We start from the raw sequence: 26,968 nt of genomic DNA on the forward strand, positions 1-26,968 counted from the left end.
ACATGCCTTCCCAAGAGTCACTCAGCAGCACCAAATCGGCAAATGCCATGGCCGTAACTTTCCAGCCCCCATGATGGAAACCCTCACCTTCTCTCTTGAGTTTACATAGAAGGGGGTCCATCACTAAATTGAACAGCAAAGGTGACATGGGGTCGCCTTGCTTGACACCTGAGTGAATGTATACGGGGCCTGTCCTTTCTCTTCCAATGGAAATGCACGTCTTAACATCACGATACATTTCCCTCACCAACTCCATCACGTGTGATCCACTCCTCTCTTGTCCAGACCCTCAAATATATGCTGATGACAAACGGTGTCAAATGCCTTAGCAATGTCCACGAACACAACCCCCAAATGTTTATGCTCTTGCTTAGCTGTTTTTACCACAAGCTGTAACAATTGAGGTTCTCGGGACAACGTGATGCGCAAATGAAACCCCGTTGCCGGGGGTTGATGGGACATGCTTTAGACAGCCTCGCAGTAGCGATCCTGGAAAACAGCCTAATCACCACTGAACCAATAGTGATAGGCCTCCAGTTATTGATATCACCAAGCTTCTCTGCATCCGAAGACTTGGGTATCAAGACGGTCCTGCAGTCCCGCAGCGCATCTGGAACAGTACCGGTGATAAGCCAGAGGTTGAAGATCTCAGTCAACCGGGAAAATTTTGGGTCTTTTGGAATATTCTGACCAAAAGTGATCCCATCTGGCTCGGGAGCAGAGGTTTTACACATCTCTCTCATGTTCTTATCAATCTCTTTTTTAGCAATTTGGGCCTCGAATGCGGTGTTGTCCGCCTCCTTATATGGAGGGAATTTCAGTAGGCCGCCAAATATGCCAGATGTATCCCACCTACTCCTTAAGTGATGATGGACAACACTTCATGGTAATTGGCACTGAGAGGCTTCCACGCTGTTCAGGAAGACACACGTGAGGTGCCGTCTATGTAACTCGTACAACAGTTGGAATCTCAAGAATTTTCCCATCTTAATAGCTCTTTTGCGCATCCAATTTGATGGAGTTTTGGATGCTTTTTGGCCACGGGATGCCTGCTTCTTTCGACCCTTAAAGATAGATTTACTTTGGCTAGGCACGCCCAGAATACCGAGAAACTCATTATACACATCGTTCACCACCTGACCTGGATCTTGCCCATCAAGAATTTTCTCGAAGGCCTCCCGATACACCGTGAATTTGCCAACCGATAATCGCGCTTTGATCACCTCGCGGTATTGGAGCTCTAACTGTCCCTCCTTGGGCAACTTAGCAGACTCAGGAAGATGTTCAATCCCAGTGGCACCTACTAGTCCTTCATGACCTTTCGCGGAGGGACCTCTCGCTAGAAGGCACCTTTTATCACTTATCTGGTTTGCCGTTTTCGTTGGAATATGCTTTGCTATAAGTTGATTGGTGTTCCTTTTACCGGTATACTTGTCCACTAGTTGTACCAGGAGAGCCTCTTCCTCCTCAGTCCATACATATTTTGTGGGTTCCTCAGGCCGATGACTCTTTGGCATAGGAAGCAACAATCCGCTCCACATTTCACACAAGAGGATGTTTTATCCTCTTGTGCTGACTCAGGCCAATCTTGGTGGCAAATCCTCGATGGCACACCTCACAGACCCATTCCCCAGTGGGAGCCACACACACCATTCCCTTGCAGCGCGGGATGTGACAGGAGGTACTGTGGTATTTTAGATTGTGTTTACCACATTTTGCACACCTGAAAATGATCTTTCTCTGCCCATGCGCCCTTCTGAGATGGTCAATCAGCCCCAACATCCTTGTAAACCGAGTCCCACAAGAAGGACAAGATGGTTTTTTGTCAGGCGTGGACACAACAGGTGTTCTTGGCATGGTACCGTCACCTTCAGACCCGTGAGGAGCCTCAGGTGTTTTGGGCTCTTGAGTACCTCCCCTTGCGCTTTCAGCCTCAGGTGTTTTGGGCTCTTCAGTACCTCCCACCGCACTCTCAGCGTCATCGTGGGCCATCCCCATAGGGGTGATCTCATAGGGCTCAGGGAATTGCTCCAAAAACTCCCAAACATCCACATGATGTAGACCACCTTCTTTAACAATTCTGGAGTTAAAAAACTCCAAACTTACAAGATTGAATCCCTCTTCCCTGGGCACAGAGGGCATAGATGTTAATTCAGCATCAATGACCCTTAGATGTAATGGGTCAGTCTGAGTGGTAGTCCAGATATAACGGAAAGGCAGTGATTGTACGATTTTGTCAGTCTGGTAAGCAATAAACTGACAAGTCCAAGTGAGGGTAGAAGTAGTAAGTAGCCGACCCTCTCTCAAGCTACCAACTGTGTCCCACAATAGCCCGTGGACAAGGCTCTGTGCAACAGTGAACTAACTGTGCCAACCTTTTTGTTTCAGCGATTCGTGAAACTATCGTTGGGTGACGAGTCCAATGACAGGGAGGGCTGATATGCGCCCTCTCTCACACTGGGGCAGAAGTCTGTGGAAGGGGCTAGCAGCGGGCCTGTTAGCTAAAGGAGCAAGAAGTAAGAAGAAGCTGATAAGGAGCTTTCTCCAAGGCCGTAACCAAGGAGATCGAGAGAAGGAAGAGAAGAGCATTCTGCAGCTGGATGAAGCATTTTTAGAAAGTTAGGTGGAGTCAGAGTAACTTTTCACCAATGGTATGGTATTGAATTATTGTGGCCAATAGCTAAGGTAGAGGAAGGGTAAACAACTGGAAAGTGTATAAAAGATCAGCTATTTTCATTAATAAACTGTTGCCAAGTGTTACCAACTGAGACTGCTTGTGGTCTCTGCTTTATGTCGTGACCGCCTCGACTGCGACATTTTGGAGACGCTGACGTGATAAGAACATAGTCGGTGGGGGCCCGTACGGGGTCCTAGCAATTGGCAACTGTGACCCACTGGGACGTAGTGGGGGAGGCGGCGTTGGTGCAGCTGAGAGTGGCAGGTGGAAGCCACAGGGAGGTCCGGACCTGATTCCCTGCAATCAAGACACCTGGAAGTAGGTGAGCCACCAACTAGTAATAATGGGACAAAATTTATCTAAAGAGGAAGAAAGTGTTCTGTCTACATGGAAAGTTTTGTTAAGAAATAAGGGAATTAATATGTCAGACTATGAGCTTCGCAATATATTGCTGTGGGCTAAATCACAGAATTTTGGCACTGATCCCAACACAGCATTTAGTGTTAAGGCATGGAAGAAAGTCGGGGACAGACTATGGCAAGTTATTCGAGCGGGAGATAAAACAGCTGTTGATTTAGCAGTAACCTGGAACTCGCTCTTTGAGGCTTTAAAGGAATGGAGAATAGAGAGAGAAACGGAGCAAGATGCGGACGAAGAGTCGGGGCTGATACCTGACGGGGGGGCTGAGGTAGAAGGGGGCTCTGATGGGGAACTTGGTGAAGAAAGTTTGGATGCCATGGGAGTTACCTGGCAAGCTGCCAAAGCTTCCGGGAAGGCTGTCAGAGCTTCTGGGCTGGGTGCCAAGGCTTCTGGGAAAGCTGCCAAAGCTTCTGGGAAAGCTGCCAAGGCTTCTGGGAAAGCTGTCAAAAATTCTGGGCAACCTGCCCTAGCCTCTTCTTATCAGACTCCTAAGCCTCCTTATCTCACACCTGCGCAGCAGCTCCAGATGGTGCCTGTATATACTACACCGCTACGCCAGTTAGCTGAAATGTCTTTAGCAGAGAGAAAGATCCAGCCATCTGCCCCCCCGCTTCCCTCCTCTCTGGTCCAGCCGTCTGCCCCCCCGCTCCCCTCTGAGCGGCTTGAACAACCTGCAAGGCCATATCCTCCTTTACCTGACAGTGACAACAACAGTGAGTCAAGTGATGAGTCGCCCGCAGTAACACCTGAGTTGGGGCAGGGAGCTCTGGTCTCTTCATCTCCTAAGAGCTCTAGTCTTACTGCCCCATGGACTTTGCCTCCATGCCAAGTCACTGTGCTTCCTCGACACCCTCAGGAGTTTTGGGAATTTGTTAGGAGGAAAGCAGTTGAAGAAAAGAACTGGGACATCATAGAAAGGTTAGGTGCTCCAAGAGTACCTCAGGAGCACAGTGCCATTGCAAATGTTGCTTGTGATAACCCTATGGCTTTTCCAGTTTTCAAAGCAGCTCCTGGAACAGGACAGAACGACAGTCATCATGTCTTCGCCTGGAGGGTTGTGCAAGACCTCCAATCAAAAGTAGCTCAATATGGTATTAATTCCTCAGAGGTAATACAATTAATACGTGTGATTAATGCAGATTTGCTTGCACCTTATGACATCACTCATCTTGGTACAATTCTATTCCAACCAGTACAATATGGTGTATTTCAAGAAACTTGGAGGCGAGTGGCTGAGCGCACTGCTTTAACAAATATGCAGTTGCCTCAACACGACCCTCGTCATGCTGTGGGTGTTGATGCCCTAATGGGCTCTGGGCCTTTTGCTAATCCAGATTTACAGGCAAGGTGGGATCCTTCGATTTTGGCACAAGCTCAGCAAATTGGCATGAGTGCCTTAACTAAAACAATGGAAATGGCAGCTCCAAAACAGAAATATGTTACTATACAACAAGGAACATGAGAACCATTTTTGCAGTTTGCAGAAAAACTTGCTGCCGCTATTGAGAAACAAGTAGATGATGAAACTTTGTGAGACAAATTGTGTGTACAATTGGCTAAAGAAAATGCAAACCCAGATTGCAGAAAGATTATTGATACTTTGCCTGGGGAACCCACCTTGTCTGAGATGGTTACTGCTTGCTCGAAAGCTGGTTCAGTCGAGCATAAAATGGCAGCTCTTGCTGCAGTGTTAAGACCTTCAGCGAAGTGTTATAATTGTGGACAACAAGGGCACGTAAAGTCACAGTGTACTGTCCAGAAAACAACATTTAGGCCGAGTGCAAGTAGCGATGTTGTATGCAACCGTTGTGCTAAATCTGGGCACTATGCTAAGCAATGCAGAAGTAGATATCATGCAAATGGTCAGCTATTGCCGGGAAACCCAAAGAGAAGCGCGAAGGGGCGCGTGGGGAAACAAATACCCCAACAACCACAACAGCAAATGCGGGCCTTCCCAGTCCTGCAAAGCTACCTATTTGCGAACAATTCTCAGGGGCAACAAGCAGGTCCGCAGGGATTGATATACCCACCACTGACACAGTAACCATTTTAACAAAAGAAATATGTAAAGTGCCTCTTGATGCCTATGGTCCGATAGGACGGGGATTGAGTGCGTTTTTGATAGGGAGATCAAGTACTACACTTAGAGGTATTCATGTGCATCTAGGGCTTATTGATGCTGATTATTTAGGGCAGATTCATGCTATGGTATCCATTGATGACCCTCCTGTCACTATTCAGAAAGGAACTTGCATTGCTCAGCTTGTACCTTTTGTGAGTTCTGTTCCAAATGCAGTGGACCGAAGTCACGGCACAGGAAGCTTTGGATCGACAGGAGCACCTCAAGTGTTTTGGACTGAGAAAGTAACAGAGAGCCGTCCAGAAAAGACATGCACTCTCACCGCCAGTGGATGTCATCCAGGAACTATATCAGTAACAGGTTTGATTGACACTGGAGCAGATGTCACAATACTCTCACGACTTTGCTGGCCTCAATCGTGGCCTCTCACTCATGCAAGTTTTGGACTCCTCGGGTTGGGTGGTGCTACAACAGGTGGCCTGTCAGCCATTGTAATTAATGTGAAACATCCTGATGGCCAACAAGCTAACATCAGACCCTATGTTGCCGATGCTCCTCAAAGTTTGTGGGGACGAGATTGTTTATCTCAATGGGGTGTCAAAATTACTACGGATTTTTAATGGGGGCCACTGTGTTGCAGGGCAATGAACGTCCAGTTGTACCCCTGACATGGTTGACAGATAAGCCTGTCCGGGTTCGCCAGTGGCCCCTGACTACTGAAAAGCTTACTGCCCTGCAAGAATTAGTTACAGAACAATTACAAGCAGGACATATTGAGGAATCATTCAGTCCCTGGAACACCCTCGTTTTTGTAATAAAAAAGAAATCGGGAAAATGGAGACTTTTACATGATTTACGGCAGATAAATGCTGTAATGGCAACAATGGGAGCTTTGCAACCAGGCCTTCCTACACCCACAATGATTCCACAAGAATGGCAAATAGTTGTCATTGATCTAAAAGATTGTTTCTTCACTATTCCATTGGCTGAGCAGGACAAAGAAAAATTCGCTTTTACGGTGCCTTCTATAAATCATGCTGAACCTGATAAAAGATATCAATGGAAGGTACTCCCACAAGGCATGAAAAATTCGCCAACTATTTGTCAATGGTTTGTGGCACAGGCCTTGTCAAAAGTGAGGGAGCAATTTAAAAACTGCTACTGCTATCATTACATGGATGATATCTTGTTGGCATCGGACAACAAACAACAGTTGTCAGCTCTTAAACAATGTGCTGTGACAAATTTGAAAGACTTTGGCTTGATTATTGCTCCAGAGAAAGTGCAGGAACACATGCCTTGGAAATACCTAGGTATGTTGGTGACCAACACTCAAGTTATGCCTCAACCTGTAAAGTTAGACATTGATGTTAAAACTGCTACTGATGTACAGAAATTGGTTGGTTTAATAGGTTGGATTCGATCATATTTAGGCATAACTAATCATCAGATGCAACCATTGTTTGATTTGCTGTCAGGCATCACTTCCTCCACTGATGAGAGGCAATTGACTTCAGCGGCAAAAAAGACCCTAGAAGAAGTTTAATTAGCCCTAGCACACAAATTTGTTAACAGGATAGATCCCTCTGTTGGTGTTCAATTGTTTATTTTGAAAGACCATGAAATACCATGTGGAATACTGTGTCAATGGAATGATAATTGGGAAGATCAATTGCATATTCTGGAATGGATATTTTTATCTTTCAGATCTCGGAAAACAGCCCCAGGACTTTATGAGCTCTTTGCAGATATTATCATCAAGGGTCGCAGGCGTTGTCATGAGATTTTGGGACAGGACCTTGTGACCATTGTGATACCTGTGCAACAGTGGTATTTTGAATGGTGCTTTCAAAATAATCATGAATTGCAATCTGCCTTATCTTGTTCTACAGGCCAAATCTCGTATCACTTGCCTTCTCATCCTGTTCTAACACTGACTAAAGAGATTCCTTTTGAAGGCAAGCAAATTTGTTCTCCTGTTCCAGTGGAAGGTATAACGGTTTTTACAGATGGGTCCGGAAAAACCGGAAAAGCAGCTGTGGCTTGGAGAAAGGATGATCACTGGGAATATCAGACAGTGATTCAGCAGGGATCTCCTCAACTGGTTGAACTTTCTGCTGTTCTTTTGGCTTTTACTTTGTTTCCTGGTTCTGTAAACATAGTTACTGATTCAGTTTATGTTGCAAATTTGGTTAAGCATTTAGATCAAGCAGTGTTGTATAATATTCAAGAGAAACCATTGTTTACTATATTAGTGAAGTTATTGGTGCTTGAAAACATTCTTACTTTATCATGCACATTCGCAGCCATACATCATTACCGGGATTTTTTGCTGAAGGCAATGCCTATATAGACTCTTTAGTAGCTGCTACTGCAATCAAAACTGTACCCAATGTGTTGCAGCAGGCAATTTTATCCCATCAATTTTTTCATCAGAGTGCTCAAGCTTTACAGCAGCAATTCAAACTGTCTACTGCCGAAGCAAAATCTATTCTTTCCTCTTGTCCCGACTGTCATATGACTCATGTCACTCAGTATTATGGTACCAACCCTAGAGGTCTTTCTGCGTTAGAAGAATGGCAAACTGATGTTACAAAAATGCCAGAATTCGGTCGCTTTAAGTATGTTCATGTTACAGTTGATACTTTTTCTCACGCAATGGTTGCTTCAGCATTCACGGGAGAGAAAACTCGAGATGCTATTCGTCATTTTTATCATGCCTTTTCTATTCTAGGTGTTCCATGTCATGTAAAAACAGATAATGGCCCAGCATATGCTTCGCAGAAAATGCAAGCATTCTTTCGTGCTTGGGGCATTGACCATTCAACAGGTATTCCACATGTCCCCACGGGCCAAGCAATTATTGAAAGAGCTCACGGACTTCTTAAACGTCAGGTTCAAAAACAAAAAGGGGGAATGCAACAGGAGTCACCTCAAGTGAGATTAGATAAAGCTGTTTATGTGTTAAACTTCTTGTGTCCCCTATCTGACTCACAGTTATCTCCAATCTTTTGCCATTTTTCTTCTTTGAATTCTAAGCAACCAAATTTCCATAGAAATGTCAAGGTATGGGTCAAGGATTTGATTACTGGTATATGGTCTGGTCCAGTGGAACTGGTAACCTGGGGAAGGGGTTATGCTTGTGTTTTGACAGATAATGGTCCTCGATGGGTTCCTGCTCGCTGTGTTAAACCTTACCTAGAGTGTGCGGGAAAGGACAGGATTGATGGCTCCACAGCTGAAGCAGAACGTGCGGATGACACTGGCTAAGACCATACATCAGTACTTAAAGATGGATGAAGGAAGAACGGAAATTTTGTTGATGGTTGTGATTGTGATTTTGTGTGTCCCCTCTCTGCTTGGGTTTTTGCAAAGGGCCCTGTAAAAATCCATAGCAGCTGTATTTACAGGTCAAAAAACAAAAAAGGGGGAATTGTGGAAGGGGCTAGCAGCGGGCCTGTTAGCTAAAGGAGCGAGAAGTAAGAAGAAGAAGAAGTTGATAAGGAGCTTTCTCCAAGGCCGTAACCAAGGAGATCGAGAGAAGGAAGAGAAGAGCATTCTGCAGCTGGATGAAGCATTTTTAGAAAGTTAGGTGGAGTCAGAGTAACTTTTCACCAATGGTTGACTGTTGCCAAGTCTTACCAACTGAGACTGCTTGTGGTCTCTGCTTTATGTCGTGACCGCCTCGACTGCGACAGAAGTCGACTCAGTTACCACAAGGGTATCCTGCGGGACCATGAGGAGGTGCGACTTCTGCAGCTATGCCCAGTTAGTAACTATGCCCTCATCTTAAGAGAGTCATAGTTACTCCTGCTAAGGCATTTGACACCGTCTGCCATCAGCATGTATCTTTCACTAAGCTTAATTAACAAAAGAAATAAAAGGTACATCTTTAGAACAAAGTTACTTTGGCATCTACCATCATTCAGCAAGAGGTTTATTGTTACGGACACTTAATATTGGCTTTTTGCAGATATTAAAATGGATTTTATATCTGTGGTGTTAAAGTAACTTTGTTATTGTCTGTATTTGAAAAGCCAGGTTTCTGCTAAGGAAAGCAGGAGCCTCCCCCGGAATGGAAAATGCAAACCCCCTCCCTCTGAATTGCTATAATTTTGAAATTAAGGAGCTCTCAGGCAAAGACATGGGAGCAGGAATAACAGTTCCTCTTTTAGGAAAAATTAAAAATACAAATGCAGTAGTACAAAGAAAAAAAAGCCACTGACAGAGTCAGAACAGGACCTGACACGCTGTGGGTCAGGGTGGTGGCACAGTCCCATTCCATGGTGGCTGCAGCCCTCCTGCAGTGCCAGGGATGGTTCTGTTGGAGCAGGAACCCTGGAGAAGGGTGGAGTTTTCCTCTGAAGGTCCAGGGGTGCTGCAGATCGGTCTGGTCTTCCTCTGGGAATCCAATGGAGAAGACAGCTGCTCCTCTGAGAATCCAGTGGAAGAAGGCTGATCCTTTGGCAATCCAGTGGAAAAAGGCTGATCCTCTGGCAATCCAGTGGGAAAAGGTTGCTGTGGTGTTCCAAACCTCAGATTCTATCCAGGTAGGAATGCTTGGCTCCTCTTCTGGGTGGAGCATCACCCAATGGCATAATGTCATTCTATCAGCCATGCAGGGACACTCAATGGCCCATTAACAGCAGATAATTAATAATTTATGGCCCATCCATTATCAGAAGATATCTGTTGGAGAAAGGATTGGTTGTGGAAGAGATAAACTGCCCAATAAACAGAAGATAACTGCCCCACCTCTGACAGATGGCAAACAGAACACATACTGATCTTGCAATCCAGGACCTGTCCTCACTGGCTGCCTCCATTCTCCAGAGTTCATGGTGTCCAGGGAGGCTGCAGCTGCCACTGCCAGGAATAAATGAGATGGGTCTGGGTTCCAGAAAGCTCCAGAATCCATTTCTGACTCCCAAAAGACAGGGCAAAGGCAGGGCCGTGGGGTTTTTATAGGATATCACAGGGGTGGACTTCAGGTTTGGGTAGGGGGAAGAGTTCTTAGCAACACAAGAAGGGGGAGATCAAATTCCTGCCTCTTAGCAACAGGGGCACTCCACACAGAATGTGTCCCCAAATCCTAAATTCCCCCTCAAAAACCTGTGAAATGGTGGGACTTTAGATATCTTTGATCAATTTCATTCATTTAACTCTATTTTGGCACTTTTTAAGGGCTGAAGATGAAGCAGAAGAAAATTAAGGCCAAACCAATAGGAGAAGCAGACAGGTGTGTTCCCAAAATGGATCACAGGGAATGTGGGTCACCAGGGCTGTGCCCAAAGTGCCTCCTCCAGTGGGGGATGGAGCGGGAGCAGCGCACAAAGCTCGTCCGGCACTCGGGGCACTCGCAGGGCTTCCCTTACTGGTGTCTTCATTGGTGTTGGTTCAAGGCAGAGCTCGTGGAGAAGCTCTTCCCACACTGGGGACACTCGTAGGGCCTCTCCCCAGTATGGATGCGACGGTGCTTGACAAGGATGGAGTTGTGCTTGAATCCTTTCCCACAGTCGGGGCAGCGGAAGGGCCTCTCCTCTGTGTGAATCCGATAGTGCAGGAGGAGACTGGAGCTGGTCTTAAACCTCTTCCTGCATTTATCACACTCGTAGGGCTTCTCCCCAGTGTGGATGCGCCGGTGGATGATGAGGTGGGAATTGCGTTGGAATCCCTTCCCACAGGTGGGACATTGGAAGGGCCTCTCCTCTGTGTGACTCTGATAGTGCCGGACGAGATGGGAGCTGGTCACAAACCTCTTCCTGCATTTATCACACTCGTAGGGCCTCTCCCCAGTGTGGGTCCTCTGGTGCGTGATCAGGGTGGAGCTCTTGCTGAAGCTCTTCCCACACTCCCCACACGTGTAGGGCCATTCCCCAGTGTGGGTCCTCTGGTGCCTGATCAGGTTGCAGTTCCTCCTGAAGCTCTTCCCACACTCCCTGAATGTGTGGGGCTTCTCCCCATCATGGAGCTGCTCATGGAGCACCAGCTCCGAGCTCTAGCTCCATCTCCGGCCGCCTTCCCGGCCCAGGCTGGCTCTTTCCCCGTCAGATCCCTGCCAGCTGAGTTTGCAGCCCCTCCTTGTGCAGCATCCCCGGGGCTTTTCCTCCCCCTTGGCTTCCTGTGCCGTGGAGCCGCTCAGAACGGCCTCTTCCACCAGGTTCTGCCACGGTCCTCCCTGCTCTCCATGCTCAGCTCCTGCTCTGGCTGAGGAAGGACAAGGACAGGATGGGATTTGCCTCTGTGCCACAGGCAAGGGCAAGGAGATCCCCCCCAGGGCTGTGCTGCAGCCGGGGCTGTGCCAGGCTGGCAGATGGAGCAGCACAGAGGGGAAAGGGACACTGACTTCCTCCTCACCTGCATCAGTGTCCTGGGGCATCTTCCTCTTCCTCGCAGCCTCCTAGGTCTTGACAATGGCAAATCCTGGTTTGGGGAAAACAAGGGATGAGCACGTTTGTAGGAGCATCGGGGGGTAGGATGGTTGGGATGGACAGAGACGAGAGATCTCTGAAGCCAGGTCGTGGAACTTGCGGTTTATTGCAAAGGGCCTGGGTGCAGGGCCCTGCTTGGAGCTGCCAGCCACAGCTCGGAGCAGGCCCGAGAGAAGAGAGGGGCAGAGAGGATGAGAGGGTTAGAGAGTAAGAGGGGTAGAGCGTAAGGGAGTAAAAAAGGTAAGAGAGTAAAAAGGGTAAGAGAGCAAAAGAGTAAGAGAATAAAAGCATAAGAGAGTGAGGTTCCTGTTACAATACAATAAATCTTCTTCTGTGTTGAATATTCTATTTCTCACTAACCAATCTAGTACAAGGTACAAATCCTATAGCATTTACATACAGCCTGAAAGAATCATTACATCACCAGACTGTGTTATATTTTAAATCTTAAAAACTACTGTTTGGACGCCTTCTGCTGAGCTAGTAGGGTCTGCTCTGACCCCTGGACCTGTCTCCAAGCACAGAGAATTGATTCATCAGAAGGGGATTGCCTTCAGTCCGGCCACACCATTGTTTTCCGTTTGTTCCATAACTAAGGTATCTAAAAGCTTGCTTTCATTTCAATCTTGCTAATAGTTTCTATATTCTCAAAATCTTTTGCCAGACAATCATATTTATCATATTTATGAAACAGGAAAGCCTGTTTCACCAGCCCCAATACACATTGAGTTTCAAGGTCCCTCCGCCCAAGTCCATCTCTACAAGTCACTGGCTATCTGTGCTTCATAAAAACCTCCCAAACACCAAGATTCAGCCCTGGAAAAGCATCCCAGGAGTTCTCTGTCCCTGGTCCCTCCCCTCGGGTGTTCGGGGTACCCCTGTCCCAGCTGCTGGGGGTCAAACTTGCATTGGGGGTCCCCCTTCTCCTCGGTGCCCGCCCTGCCCAGGCTGCTGGCAGTCCCAGCAATGCCAAAAGCTCCCCCCTCTTCGCTCTCCCCATTTCGGGATGCCGAGTCTGCTTGGGCTCCCGGGCTCCCTTATCCCCTCATTCTCTGCTCTGGGCTGCAGCGGCTCCAAGGAGTCCCCCCTATCCCTCTCCAGGCTCTTGAGGCTCCCGCCAATGGCAGCACTCCCCCCTCTCTGGGCTCCCCACTTTGGGCTCCTGGGGGACACAGGGCTCTGCTCCTCCAGGCTGCCTCTGCCGGCAGCTGCCACCGGCACCCCCCAATGTCCCCCCGAGGGGCCTTTTCCACTCAGCCTTGGACTTCTTCATTCTCCAAACATCCCCCCAAAAACCCAACTGGAAGTGACAGGGAACATGCTGGAGGGAACCGGGCTACACCAGGACATACTGGGAGGGACTGGAACAAAAGTGAGGGGGGAAAGAGAGCAATTGGAACCATGTGGAGCACAACTGGTTCATAGTGGCAGGGACTGGGAGTATCTGAGAGTGACTGGGAACACACCCTGCACATCATCCCCCATACTGGGCCTGACTGGGAGCAACTGGGAGCATGCTGGGAGCAAATGGCATCATACTGGGACTGACTGGGCTGATCTAGGAAGCAACTGGAACCATGCTGGAAGCAGCTGGGACCATACTGGAAGAGACTGGAAGCAACTGGGATTATACTGGGACCACGCTGGGAGGGCTGGCATGTGAGTGGGATCAAACTGGAGCTTACTGGGATCCTATTGGGGTTGAAAGGGAGCGACTGGGATCACACTTTGGGTTACTGGGAGCAGCTGAGAGAAACTGGGATCATGCTGCAAGCAAACTGGAGGAACTGGGAAGGTCTGGATGCATAATGGAGGCAACTGGGATATACTGGGCATGACTGGGGGATCATATTGGGAGAACTAACACCTTACTGCAGCCACTGGCAGAGCCTGGAGATGACTACAGACATGCTGGGGGCAACTGGGATATACTGGGAGTGTCTGTAGCCATACTGGGGGGACTGGAACCACACTGGGAACAACCGAGACCATGCTGGGGAGAACTGGGACCACACTGGGGGCAACTGGGAGTGAGTGGGACCATACTGGGGGAACTGGGATCATATGGGGAGTGACTGGGACTACAGCAGGGGCAACTGGGTTTAACTGGGACCATACTGGGAGTGTCTGTAACCATAGGGGAGTGATGGAAGCACACTGGGAACAGCTGGGTCCATGCTGGGAGCAACTGGGATCAGACTGGGAGTGACTGGGAGCAACTGGGATTAGACTGCAAGTGACTGGGATCATACTGGGAGTAGCTACACTCATACTGGGATTATACTGGGTGTGAATGGAACCTGACTGGGGCTTACTGGGAGCTACTGGGCCCATGTTGGGAGGAAAATGTGACACACTGGGAGCAACTGGGATCGGCTGGAGGGTACTGCAACCATGCTGAAAGGATTGAGACTACAACTGGGATCATACTGGGAGCAACTGGGAGCAACTGGGGCCACCCTTTGAGCAACAGATAGAAACTGGGATTATGTTAGAGGAAACTGGGAGTAACTGGGAAAGACTGGGATCATTCTGAGGTAAATAAAACATACTGGGAGTGTCTCTAACCATACTGCGGGCACTGGAACCACACTGGGAACAGCTGGGATCATGCTGGGCTCAACTGGGACAATGCTTGGGAAAACTGAATCTACCCTGGAGGCAACTGGGCACAATGGGACCCTGCTGGGAGGGACTGGGACTATTCTTGGAGCAACTGGGATCATAATGGGAGGAACTGGGAGCATCTAGAATTATGCTGGGATCACACTGGGATCACAGTGAGAGCAGCTGAATCCATACTGGGTTACCCTGGGATCTCATTGAGAGCGACTGGAATAATACTGGTATTGACTGGGAGTGGCTGGTTTTGTGGATTTTGGGGGGTTTGGATTTTGGAGGATTTGATTGGCATTTTGAGGGGGAGTTTTTCTGGGGATTTTTGAGGTTTATTGAATTTTTTTCTGGCTTTTTTTAAATTTTGGGGATTTTACTGGGATTTTGTTGGGGTTTTTAGGAATTCTCAGAAATTCTGGAGGTTTTATTGGGATTTTTAGGAGATTTTGGGGCATTTTATTGGAACTGTGGTGGCATTTAGCAGGATTCATTAGGGATTTGGGGTTTTGGGGATTTTTGGCGGGATTTGAGGAGTTTTGTGTGGATTTTTGAGTGTTGCTAGGATTTCTTTGGATCTTGGGGGAGATTTTGTGGGACTTTTTATGGTTTTGGGGACATTTTTGGGGGATTTGCAGAGTTTAATCAGGATTTTTGGGGTGATTGGGATTTCAAGAGATTTTGTGGGCTTTTATCAGGATTCTAGGGTGTTGTAATGGGATTTTGAGAGACTAAATTGGGTTTTAGTGGGCTTTATTGGGACTTCCAGGGTTTTTAAGGAGATTTTGGTGCCTCTCAGCCCTTCCTCAAACTCAGGGAATGCCCCAAAGCCCCCCTAAAATTCCACTAAAACTCCACAAAATCCCCCCAAAATACAAGAAAACCCCAAAACCCCCAGAGAATCCCACCAACTCCCAGTGCAACTCACCAAAATTTAAAAAAACTGCCCAAAAATTTCAATAATTCCCCTTCAAAAAAAAACCTCACACAACCCAAACAAAACACCTAACATCCAAAACGCCTTGTGAAAAGTGCATGTATGTTATGATTGGCTTTTCGCAAATATTAAAATGAATATTATATGTGTTGTGTTAGAAAGCAATGCTGTGTTAATTTTCTTAAGTACTGTGTTAAATATAGTTTTAGGTTATAAAAATTGTTAAAATAGAAATTATGCCATGGAAGATGCTTTGTTTAACAGAAAGGGCTTGCAGCGAGATAGCAGCCACAGGACACCTAGATCTTTCAGAGAAAAAGAATTTATTGCCTTCTTATCAGAAGAAACAAACTTCTTCCTGCCTCAAAGGTGCTGTTAGGATTAGAGGGGAGAAGCTGATGAAGACCAGACAGAATCCTGTATTTGAATGGAATTTATGCATCATGTATGAAGTGTATGAATAAGCAACAGGCTATTGTTTTAAGGGTTGATCCTTTGTTAGCGGGGGTCCTTTTTTGGGCTCGTGATGTCCAGAAAAAGGTACCCGGACATCCCTGACACTTTGTTTTTATTGTCTCATATTGTCCTAATTCCATTTGTCCAAATTCTTATTACTCTAATTGTGTTACTATTCTTTTTAACTATTTTATTACTATTAAACTTTTAAAAATTTTAAAAACAAGTGATTGGCGTTTTTCACAATTTTGGTAGCAGAGGATGTTTGCTAACACCTCACTGCTGGTGTTTTAGGAGAGTCAGAGTAGGGAAGATGCGCCCTGCCCTATTTGGCAGCCTGGATCTGCTTCCCCTGAAGTGATGGACAGACGCAGGTGATGATCTGTGACAAAAGGAGGCAATAAAACAAAGAGAAGGGAAAAAGGCTCCCTACAACCGCGGTAATTGGCCCCCTAAGAGTAGTAGTGCGCACAAAGAACCCGGGAAGGAAAAAGGATTGGTAAGTATTTCTCAGGGGGGCAGATACGGGGAGGGGGGGGGGATGAATGTGTGTGAATGAGAGGCGGGCTGGTTGTCCCAGACCTGCCAAGTGAGTGACGAGTCTCCCATGCTGCATTTTTGTCTTTTTGTGAGAAAAGCCGCCAGTAAAGAGATGAAGCAAGTGGTAAGAGAGTGAAAGAATCTCCCGGGGTAACTGGGACTGGGTCTCAGGGAGGGGTTGGACCCCTTGGAGGTATGCAGCAATGTTTCCTAGCCCAATCCACTAGGAAATGGGACAGGAGGGGCCCCTAAAACCTGCTGGGTTGAGGGATTTATATTCCAAGAGCATCCAAGAGCAGGGTTGAGCAGAATTCTGTCAGAGTGAGGATATGCCCAAGAACACTCAGGGTGGGACAACACAGCCAGATTAGGAGATGAAAATTTTTCCCAACAGCATCCGGGGTTGGACAACACAGCCGGATTGAGGGATAAAAAACTGCCCAAGAACATCCAGGGTTGGACAACACAGCAAAACAAATTAAATGCCCAAGAGCATCTGTAGTTGTACCACACCGCTGGGTTGAGGGACAGAAAATGCCCAAGAGCATCTGGGGTTGAACAACACAGCTGGATTGAGGGAAAAATACCCAACAGCATCTGGGGTTGGACAACACGGCAGGATTGAGAGAAAAATTGCCCAAGAGCATTTGGGGTTGGATAACACAGCTGGGTTGAGGGATATCCAATAGCACGGGGACTCGCCAGTAACACCTAAACTTGTAATAGGTGATGTAAAAGTAAAAGGTACCTTATTGTTGTTTTGTGGTGTGTGAGAGTGAGACCCACACAAAGTCAGCCTCAACTTCCCGGGCAGGTGGGAAGGGGGAGGCAGTGGAAAGAGGAGTGAGTGACCTGCACACCAGGCTGTAGCTCCCGGGTAGGTGGGGGCTTCTGGGCCGAAGATGAGTGAGTGACCTACGCACCAAGCTAGTGTTCCCTGGGTGTGTGAGAGGCCGTAGCTGAAGAGTGTGAAAGACACGCAGACAGCCTCACAGGTGAACGGACACCAGAGGCAGCCAGAGTCAGGGCCCTTCTAGGGGGCCTGGTGACACTGAGACCTGGAGTTTGTAAACCCCAAAGCGAAAGAGGGGGCCACAAAGACCTGTGATTTTCTAGCAATAAGGATCCCCTTTGTGTCTTGAGAGTGTGAAAGAATGTGTGAAAGTGAATGAGAAATAAAAGTGAGCGAATGTAGACGAATAAAAGTATAGGTAATGTCAATTGTGCATTTTAAGCCTCACCAAATCTCCTTGGAGGGAGGTGGATTGTATTGAAAAGCAGTGTGAGAAGAAAAGATTTTTAAGTGTAAGTAGTTGAAAGAAAAGTGGTATTTGTTAGTAAAAAGTGAAAAACAGAAGCAGGGGACGAATAGATAGAATATTGAAAAATGAGACAGAAATCCAGTAAGGTGGATACAGGAAAGAAAAGCAGGAGAAAAAAATTACCAACAGAAATACCCCAAGATAGCAGCACTTTGGGAGTTATGTTAACAAACAGAAATACAACTCCTTGCAAAATACAAGGTATGCAGAAGTTGATGAGAAAAAACATGCAAACTTGTGAATTATATACTTAAAAAGAGCATTAGAAAATTTAACACTAAAGAAAGGAGTTATATATTGATTCAAGGTATGCCATTAGAGTAGCACATACCTTAAGAAAAATTTAAAAAGGGAGATTACTTAATGAAAGAAGAAAAAGATTAGTACATGAGAAACTTATTTTCGAGGTTTTAGAGGCATTAAAATTACCTAAAAGAGATAGCAATAATACATATTAAAAGACACCAAAAGGTAAAAACCCAGAAATAAGAAAAAATAATTGACAGATCAAGAAGCTAAAGATGCAGCAGAAAATAGAGCTGAAAGGGTTAATATTAACTCCAAAAGAAAAAAAAATTAGAAATTCCAAAGTTTAGAGAAGCAAAAAAAAGGGAATTAAAACAAGATAGGTGGCGAACAAGATAAATTGGGGAAATAGAAACATCTTGATGGAAGACAATTAGATAATAAAACCCTTACTAAAGAATAGCAGAGGACATGTATCAAAAAGTCCAGTGGGATACTCAGGCTTTGTGTAATCATTTTTTTAAAAGAACTATCGGTGCACTGCGACTTTAAGAGTAGAAAAACAAGTACCTGAAACATGTATTATTTGCCAAAAGATAAATAAAAGGGTGATGAGAAAAACAATATGAGAAGGTCGTGAGTAAGCTCGTCGACCATTTCAAAGCATCCAAGCAGAAGTTTAGATTTAAGTTAAGCTCTGGATTTATTTGTAAAAACCGATTAATCCAGAAGAAAATAAGTATACCACATGCTGGGGAGGGGGGAGGCTGTAAGAAAATAACATTTTTGAAAGGCAATAAAAACAAAACGGGGAAAGTATAAAGCTGAGAACAAATTACCTCATCCATTCCCGTTCGTTCCCCCACTCGTTCGCACCAGCCCTCCCAGCCCCTGTGCCGGCTCCGGCACAGTCCGTCTGCCTCAGTCCCGGCCGCCCGGCCCGCGGCCGCTCCGCAGTTCGTGCAGGGGGTGGGGGTCTGTCCTGCCGTGTGCACCGTGGTTACCGCGCTGACCGCACCGAAAGAGAGTCCCATCTGTCCCATCCCCGGCTGCCCTGACTCTGTCGGCTCCCGCCGCTGCAGCCGGGGTCAGTCGACTGCTTTGTCTCGGCCAGATCAGCCACCATCAGCCATGTGGGGGCGATCCACGCTCCAGCTCGGTCTGCACCGGAACAGCCCCTCGGGCGATCGCGGCTGCAGACCCCGCCTTTGGAGGACCGAGACCTGAGCTGTGCCGAGTCTCCCCGTCCTGCCCTGAGCCCCGTTCCCTTGGTAACCACAGCTCCGGCTGCTCAGGGGAACTCTAAAAGAATCACTTTATCGAAACACTAAAAGTTCAGTTAAAAGAAAGCCCTCTCCTGATTCTTCCTAAAAATACGGGAGAAAGGCTATAGAAGATAAAAATCCAAAAAGGATGAGATAAAGAGATTGGTCTATTTCCAATAACGAAAGGTTCTCATAAGAGCAGACGGATCAGAGGTTGTAAATGCTCCTTTGACTTCGTCTGAGGTCTGAAATTTTAAGAAATAAATGAAAAAGATATTTAGAAGATCCCATAAGCATAGCTGAACAATTAGACCAATTTTCAGGTCCAAACATTTATACTGGAGAAGAGATGCGGTTGATAATGGAAATAATATTTTTCTGAAGAAGAAAGGCAATCAATCAGAGCAACTGAAATAAAAACTTGGGAAAAAGATAATCCGTGGGGACCCCCAGAGAAGACAAAATGCCAACTGTACCTCCTGAGTGGAGTTAAAATAATGAAGAGGGGAGTAAACACATGAATAGTTATCGTAATTACATAACCAAGAGAAAAAGTAAGACAGCATATCAAAGGCGAAATGCGAAAACAAAAGATTTTTGAGAGACAGCTTTTAGAGGGTGTTATGAACAAAAAATCGGTTAATATTTTTTTGAGAGAAAAAGTTACCACTACTGCTGGGCTGCTGCCTGTGTTATGGTAATTACGGGTCGTTGTCGTTAATGGTTGTTTTTGTATTAGCAAAAGCCCTGGCTGGGGCGAGTTAATGGCCCTTCTCCTGAGACAGTAACGGGTAGGGACCTTCCCGAACAGTGAGGAGAAGAGACCTGGAGGGAAGGCGTTATGGAAAGTGACTCCCAAGACCAGAATGCTTTGTGGGACCCCCGACTCCAAACCCACGAAGAAACCCCAAAAACAACGAGCCAAATAAGAGTTGAGAGACTGGAGTGATTTCTGCATGTGAGGAGCGCAGCGCTAGGCCTGCAGAGATGCTGTCACCCTGTCTTCGAGAGCTCCTGGGCGAGGTCTGGCAGGAAGCGAGACCCGGACCGGAGCAGGACCATCTGACGGGGACATCACGCCCTAAAGGCTCCCACGAGGACTGGATTCCCCCAGCTCTGCCCTTTGTGGACAGAGCTGCACATATCCTCCTCCTCTGAGTCACCCTGGGAGAGATGACGGATGCTGCAGACCCGTCGAGCCGCCCATCCTGAGCTGATCACTTTTAATAAAGGCATTAAAAAGGAGAAGAAGTCTCCTGACCCTGTTTATTTCAGAGGGGGCTCGTCCGGGATAGCCACGCCGCAAGAGGACTCAGGACTGGCCATCTTGGACCTTCAGAGGACAGCTGGCTACCAGGACCAGAGGGATCGGCCTAGGAGCAGCGACGCAGAGGAGCACCGGAGCACCGGACCCATGAGAAATCCGGTGGCAGGAGCGGGAGACGTGTGCATGTATGTGTGAGTGAGACGCAGGCCGGCAGCCGGACCCTAGACCTGAGAGTGGACCCCTCAGTACCCGCGTTTCCTGACTCCTGCGAAGGGGCAGGCGGAAACAGGGGAAAGCGAGTGGAATTAGTGTGAATGAAGTCGTCTCCCAAGGGGGAATAAAGGGCCCCCCCACTCCGGGCGTGCGGAGTGAATTAGTGTGTATGAATGGCATGCACCTAAAGTAAGTCCTGGCAGAGGGAGGTCAGGCACTTTTGTAAGTCTCGAAAAGGATTCGAGTAAGATTTGTCAGTCCCGAGAAGGATTCGGGTGTTTCACAAGCCCTGCAGGCAAAGTAAGTCCTGACAGAGGGAGTCAGGCACAAACCCCAGCGAAGGAGGCTGTGGTTTACTTTTAAGTCCTGATACGGTAAAGCCTAAAAATTGGCAGGTTAGGCAAACTAAAAATCAGGCAGTTGTTTTTCCTGACTGAGGGAGTCAGGCATGACCCGGTTTCTTAAGGCCAAGGCTTCGTGTGTTCAAGTCCCAATAGATGTAAGACCTGACATTGGGAAGTTGGGCAATCAAGAAATTGGGCAGTTGTTTCAGAATAAAATCCTGAGCATCAGGCAGAAATTTGAAGTTCAGTGGAGGAGGCAGAAGCTCCTCAAACAAGGTTTTTTTTGAAATTCCCAGTCAGTAGAGGCACCCTTGGGACTTTTTCTATTGAGACCTGGAAAATGGGAGGGTGCAATAGTAAAAAGACCGGCAAGAGACTGAGGGATATACCTCCCAGTAGTCCCTTAGGAGAACTGTTAGTAAAATGGGATTCTATAGAGGCCACGGAGGGATTAGATAAAGTGAAAATGATCCATTATTGTATGGAAGTGTGGCCGGAATTAGAGGTGCAAGGAGGATGGCCTTGGTGTGGGACAAAGGATAAGTGGATGTGCCAACAATTAAATAATTATTTGACAGCTCGAGGCGATACTGATCCTGAGCAATTACTCTATGTATCTTGCTGGGTAAAGAGCACTGTTGAGGATGAAGGGGTGCGAATTTGTAAGGTACAGAGGAAGAAAGAGGGGAATGAAGGAGGGGATGATAGGTCTAGTAAAAGATGGGTTCCCCTGGATTATTTGCCTCCTTCTGCCCCTCCACCTTATAATCCTCTTCTTCAAGCACCTCAAATGGCAGGTCCGGTGCTTCCCCCGGCTGCCATCTCACTACCACCTGCTCAAATTCCTCCTTCTACCTCTTCAGCTTCCACTATGATAAACCGAGTATCTCCTCCAGTTCCTTCTGCATCACCACAAGCGCCTACTCCACCTGCTGCATTCTCCACCCCTTCTCCAGCTCGCTTAATATCTACCCAGGCTCTTCTCCCCCTCCTATTGCTGTCCCTTTACCTCCTCCTAGTTGGGACACAAATATCTCCTTGCCCAGTAAACAGCTATCAGCAAATACACATGCTGATGGGCAGAACATTCAGGGCAACCCAGAGAACCCTCAAAGTAGTTTGGCATCTGAAGATGGGCCGTACTGTAGTACCAGATCCAAGACCTCCAAGGCAGAGAGACTCTTTCCCCTCAGAGAGGTTCCTATGGGAGGAGTTGCGGGAGGTGTTGGCTTTGTGAATGCTCCCCTAACTGCTTCTGAGGTGAGAGGATTCAAGAAAGAGCTGAGGCATTTAGTTGAGGACCCAGTGGGCATAGCCAACCAAGTGGATCAATTTCTAGGTCCAAATATCTACACTTGGGGGGAGATGAATTCCATCCTGAGTATATTATTTTCCCCAGAAGAGGTCCAGATGATAAGGGCGGCTGGCATAAAAATTTGGGAGAAAGATAACAGTCCAGGACCCCAGGTGCCAACAGGTGAACAGAAATTGCCACTAACGGATCCCAACTGGAACCCTAACCAGGAGGAGGGGAGGAAGGCCATGATGGAATATAGGTCTTTGATAATACGGGGGACCAAAGAGTCAGTTCCCAAAGGAACTAATACCCAATTGGCATTTGAGAGTACACAGGAGAAAGATGAAGCTCCTGCTGCCTGGCTTAATCGCCTAAGGCAGAATTTCCAGTTGTACTCTAGAATAGACTCAGACACCCCGGGAGGTCAAATGCTGCTAGAAGTCCAATTTGTTACCAAATCTTGGCCTGATATATGGAGAAAACTGGAAAAGATGGAAGATTGGCAGGAGAAGGACATTAATGAGTTATTAAGAGAGGCATTGAAGGTGTATTTAAGGAGGGAGGAAGATAAAGCAAAGGCCAAGGCTAAGATCATGGTTGCTGTAGCTAGAGAAAGTGCAGGGTGGGAGGGTCCACCACCAGGAGGAGGCAAGGATAGGCCAGTACTGTCAGGTGCAAGAGGGATGGAGACACCTCAAGGCCCTTTGAGAGAACGACATGGCTATTACTGTGGAGAGCCAGGACACGTCAGGAGGTTTTGTAGAAAGCTCAGACTCGATGCGGCAATAGCCAGGGAACAAGATAATTTAGGGAAGATCCTTAAAGTTGACAATTAGAGGGTCAGAGGCTTTACACTATAGGGGACCCGATGCAACATCTAGAAGAGCCCTTGGTAAACTTTGAAGTGGGACCCTTAAATGAAGAATTAGAATTTTTGAGTAGATACAGGAGCAGATAAGTCCTGTCTCAACAAAGTACTAAGTAGTATAGTATAGTATAGTATAGTATAGTATAGTATAGTATAGCATAGTGAAAAACATCTGAAGTTAGAAAAAAACCAGCTAGGTAGAAAGGATATCCAATAGCACCAAAACTGGCCAGTAATACTTAACTTGTAATAAGTGATGTGAAAGTAAAAGGTACCTTATTGTTGTCTTGTTGTGTGTGTGAGAGTGAGTCACAAGCAAAGTCAGCCTCAACTTCCCGGGCAGGTGGGAAGGGGGCAGTGGAAGTGTGTGTGTGACCTGCAAACCAGGCTTGTGTCCCCCGGGTGGGTAGGGGCTGTGACCAAAGAGTGTGTGTGACCTGCAAACCAGACTAGCGCTCCCCAGATGTGTGAGGGAGCCGAGCTGTAAGAGCATGAGTGACACGCAGACAGCCTCACAGGTGAATGTGCACCAGAGGCAACCAGAGCCAGGGTCCTTCCAAGAGGCCCAGGGATACTGAGACCTGTGGGCCAACCCCAAGGTGAGGGGAGCCACAGTGATTTTCTAGCAATAATGATCCAGTTTGTGTCTTGAGGGTGTGAAGGAATGTGTGAGAATGAATATAGACAAATAAGAATAGAAGTAATGTAGATTGTGCATTATAAGTTTTACCACATCTCCTTAGAGGGAAGTGTATTGTGTAGAAGAATGGTGTAAGAAAAAAAAAAGAAAAAAAAAATTTAAGTGTAAGGGGTTGAAAGAAGTATTTAAGCTGTAAGTGAAAGTGAGAAACAGAAGCAAGAGATAAATAGATAAGATCTTGAAAAATAGAACAGAAAAACAGTGAATTAAATACACAGAAAACTAGGGGAATGAAAATACTTTGGGAGTTAAGTTAGCTGAGAAATACAACTCCTTGCAAAATACAGAGTATGTAGAAGTTGACGAGAGAAACATGCAAGCTATGGAAAAAAGAGAAATTAACCAATAACATTTAACAGAGAAACTGAGTTTTGATAAAATCATTAAATTGCAGACCATTAATGCCTGTGTTTGAAAGCCCGTTTCAGGTACTCTTCATTACTAATTCGACGGTGCAGACCAAAAGGAAAAGGTTGGACTCACATCACTCTCACCCCCTGGCATTGGACCAGGATTCAGCATTGGGTTTTTTTTCCCTCTGGCATTCTGGCATTGGACCGGACTGCACCCCATTCTCCCTCTGGCATTAGACCAGACTCCACCCCTTTCTCCTTCTGGCATTGGGTCAGACTCCCAGTTTTTCCCTCTGGCATTGGACCAGAGTCCACACCACTCACCTCCGGGCACTGGATAAGGATTCATCCACATCACAAGCTAAATCACCTGAGTACACTGTGGTAAAAGGACCAAAGGATTTAAAGTTGACTCTCAGAAGGAAGAGTCAAAAAGACTGAACTGTGTGGGAAAAAAATCGGTATTAAGAGTTCTAATATTGCTTAAAATGTTTCAAAACTGTTCTGTGTAAACTATGTTGGTAAAAAGTTTAAGACTGTAAATAAGTGATTCTGGTTTAAGTTCCCCAATTTATTTCTAAAGACTCCAGGTTAATCCTCTACAGAACACTCCCCTGGGAGGGGAAACCAAAATTGGTAGGGAACAGCCCAAGAGAGGTTTAACCAGAGAAACGGGTAGAAGAGACTCTAAAGAGCTTGGAAGCTTTTCCTCAGTAAAATTCCCCAAGAGGCAAGGCCAGGTGGGCAGGCTGTGCAAGATGACCCATACCGGACTCTTGGGAAGGGTAGTAATGATGGCTCTGATTGCTGGTGGTGCTCAGGGGAGCCCAGCTGAGCCGTGCAATGAATGCTACCAACACCTCTATGAGGGGGAAGTGAGCTCCTTGTCGAGAGTCCACATCAGTTCTAACCCTGATTGTGTTAACCTCTCCCAATTGGTCTTTTATCAGAAAAATAAGAGAGTGTATTGGATAGCATACAATACTGCCACTTTTAGGCAGCCACTCCTAGGAGAGTGCCCTATAGGGGAAGCCTGGTTGTGCTTTGAATGTGATGCTGCAGAAACAAGCTCAGCAGATATAGTAAAAAGCAAAGAAATGGTGAAAATGGTAAGAAAAATTGTTTCTTACAAGTATTTATATGAGTGTACTGGAAAAGAGATAAACCCCTTTTGGAACACATTTCAGGGGAGCCTTAAACCCCTAGATTTGATCTCGTCTGGCAGCTGCACCGCTAGAGTGATAAAACCAATTTTCTTATTACCCAAAGAAACTGGATCAAGTTTGGGAGTTCCTATATATAATGATTTGGGAGAGATTAAACAGAACAGGCAAAGTGAAATAGAAATTGAGAAAATCCAAAATTGTAAAACCCAAATTCGGATCCCAATATCTATGTTAAACAAAGTTATCTGGCTCCAAGCAGTATTAAAGATAAAGAATTCAATTATTAGGAACATTTCAAACGAAATAAAAAGGTTAGCATGTGTAAATAATGAAGAACAAACTCCTACACTTGATCCCAGTGGGTGGGGGAACCTGGAGATTTTCAAAAAGGATGTATGGGAAAAAGTACTCTTTCTCACAGTGTGTGTACTTGGAGGATTGCTCTTTTTACTATGCTTATTTATCTGTTTTAGTAGAATAGTACTTGCCGTGCAGACCAACCTGAAGAAACCAAGGAAAGTAACAAGGTTAAGTAACCATGATTACCAAAGTGCACAAGAGATTTATAGTAGATTCAAAACAAAAAATTGTGAGTTGATGCGAGCTTAGAATTTAAGCTCGATCAAAGAAAAAGAGGGGGGACTGTTATGAACAAAAATTCGGTTAATATTTTTTTGAGAGAAAAAAGTTACAAAGAGGCAGCCAGATCACAGGCCCTGCCCAAGTTCTGCGCGTTTTGTTATTGTAATCACGGGTCGTTGTCGTTAATGGTTGCTTTTGTATTAGTAAAAGCCCTGGCTGGGGCGAGTTAATGGCCCTTCTCCTGAGACTGCAAGGGGTGGGGACCTTCCCGAGACTAAGTTGTACCTTTCCCAGAATAGTGAAGACACCTGAGAGGGTGGGGGGGCGTTATGCAAAGTGACTCCCAAGACCAGAATGCTTTGTGGGACCCCCGACTCCAAACTCACAGAGAAACCCCAAAAACAACGAGCCACCTAAGAGTTGAGAGACTGGAATGATGTCTGGACGTGAGGAGCCGAGTGCTAAGCCTGCAGAGATGCGGAACACCTTCGGACCCTCTCACCCTGACCATGGGAGTTGACCCCGGCGGTGAGACCAGGCCGACTGAGGGGGAGGGGCACCATCTAACGGGGACATCACGCCCTAAAGGCACCCACGAGGACCGGATTCTCCTAGCTCTGCCCCTGGTGGACAGAGCTGCGCATATCCTCCTCCTCTGAGTCGCCCTGGGAGACAATGAGACGCTGCAGACCCGTCGAGCTGCCCAATCCTGAGCTGAACACTTTTAATAATTCATTAAAAAGGAGAAGAAGTCTCCTGGCCCTGTTTATTTCATTGCTTACCCCCCCCCCCCCAACCTTTTTGGAGACGAAGAGAATGCAGCCTGTGCTGTTATCTTGAAACTTGATATCATGTGCTGGCAGCAAGGCTGGGAGAAGAAGGGGGGGGGGGGGTGCTGTGAGCAGCCCAGCCACCTGGGAGAGCTTTTAACTCTTGTGGATAGTGAGAACTTCACGGAACATTACCTTTCCTAGGAAAAGGATAAGGGTGGAAGATGAAGGAAGAAACAGGCCAGTAAGGGGGTCTGGCAAAGAGAAAGAGAGATGTTGAAGGAATGGAGGAAGATGGAGTGGCAACTTTGCTGGACTCTTTTGTTGTAGATCCATGGACTGTTTCCTGGTGATACAGAGGCTGCATTGCAGGGGGAAGCGGAGGCTCGGAGCCAGGAGAGTTTGGTGTTGAGACCCCTCA

General features: G+C 46.7%; 1 long non-coding RNA gene across 1 annotated transcript; it reads right to left on the reverse strand.

Annotated features, from left to right (window-relative positions):
• Window positions 1–9,206: 9,206 nt before the first annotated feature.
• Window positions 9,207–18,885, reverse strand: LOC134413966 (uncharacterized). Its single transcript, XR_010026624.1, has 3 exons — window positions 18,562–18,885; window positions 11,535–11,600; window positions 9,207–11,384 (listed from the first exon to the last, which is right to left on the reverse strand). It is a non-coding gene; the product is annotated as an uncharacterized LOC134413966 (long non-coding RNA).
• Window positions 18,886–26,968: the final 8,083 nt, after the last annotated feature.

This window comes from Melospiza melodia, unplaced genomic scaffold, assembly GCF_035770615.1.
Source record: "Melospiza melodia melodia isolate bMelMel2 unplaced genomic scaffold, bMelMel2.pri scaffold_62, whole genome shotgun sequence".
Lineage (NCBI taxonomy): Eukaryota > Metazoa > Chordata > Aves > Passeriformes > Passerellidae > Melospiza > Melospiza melodia.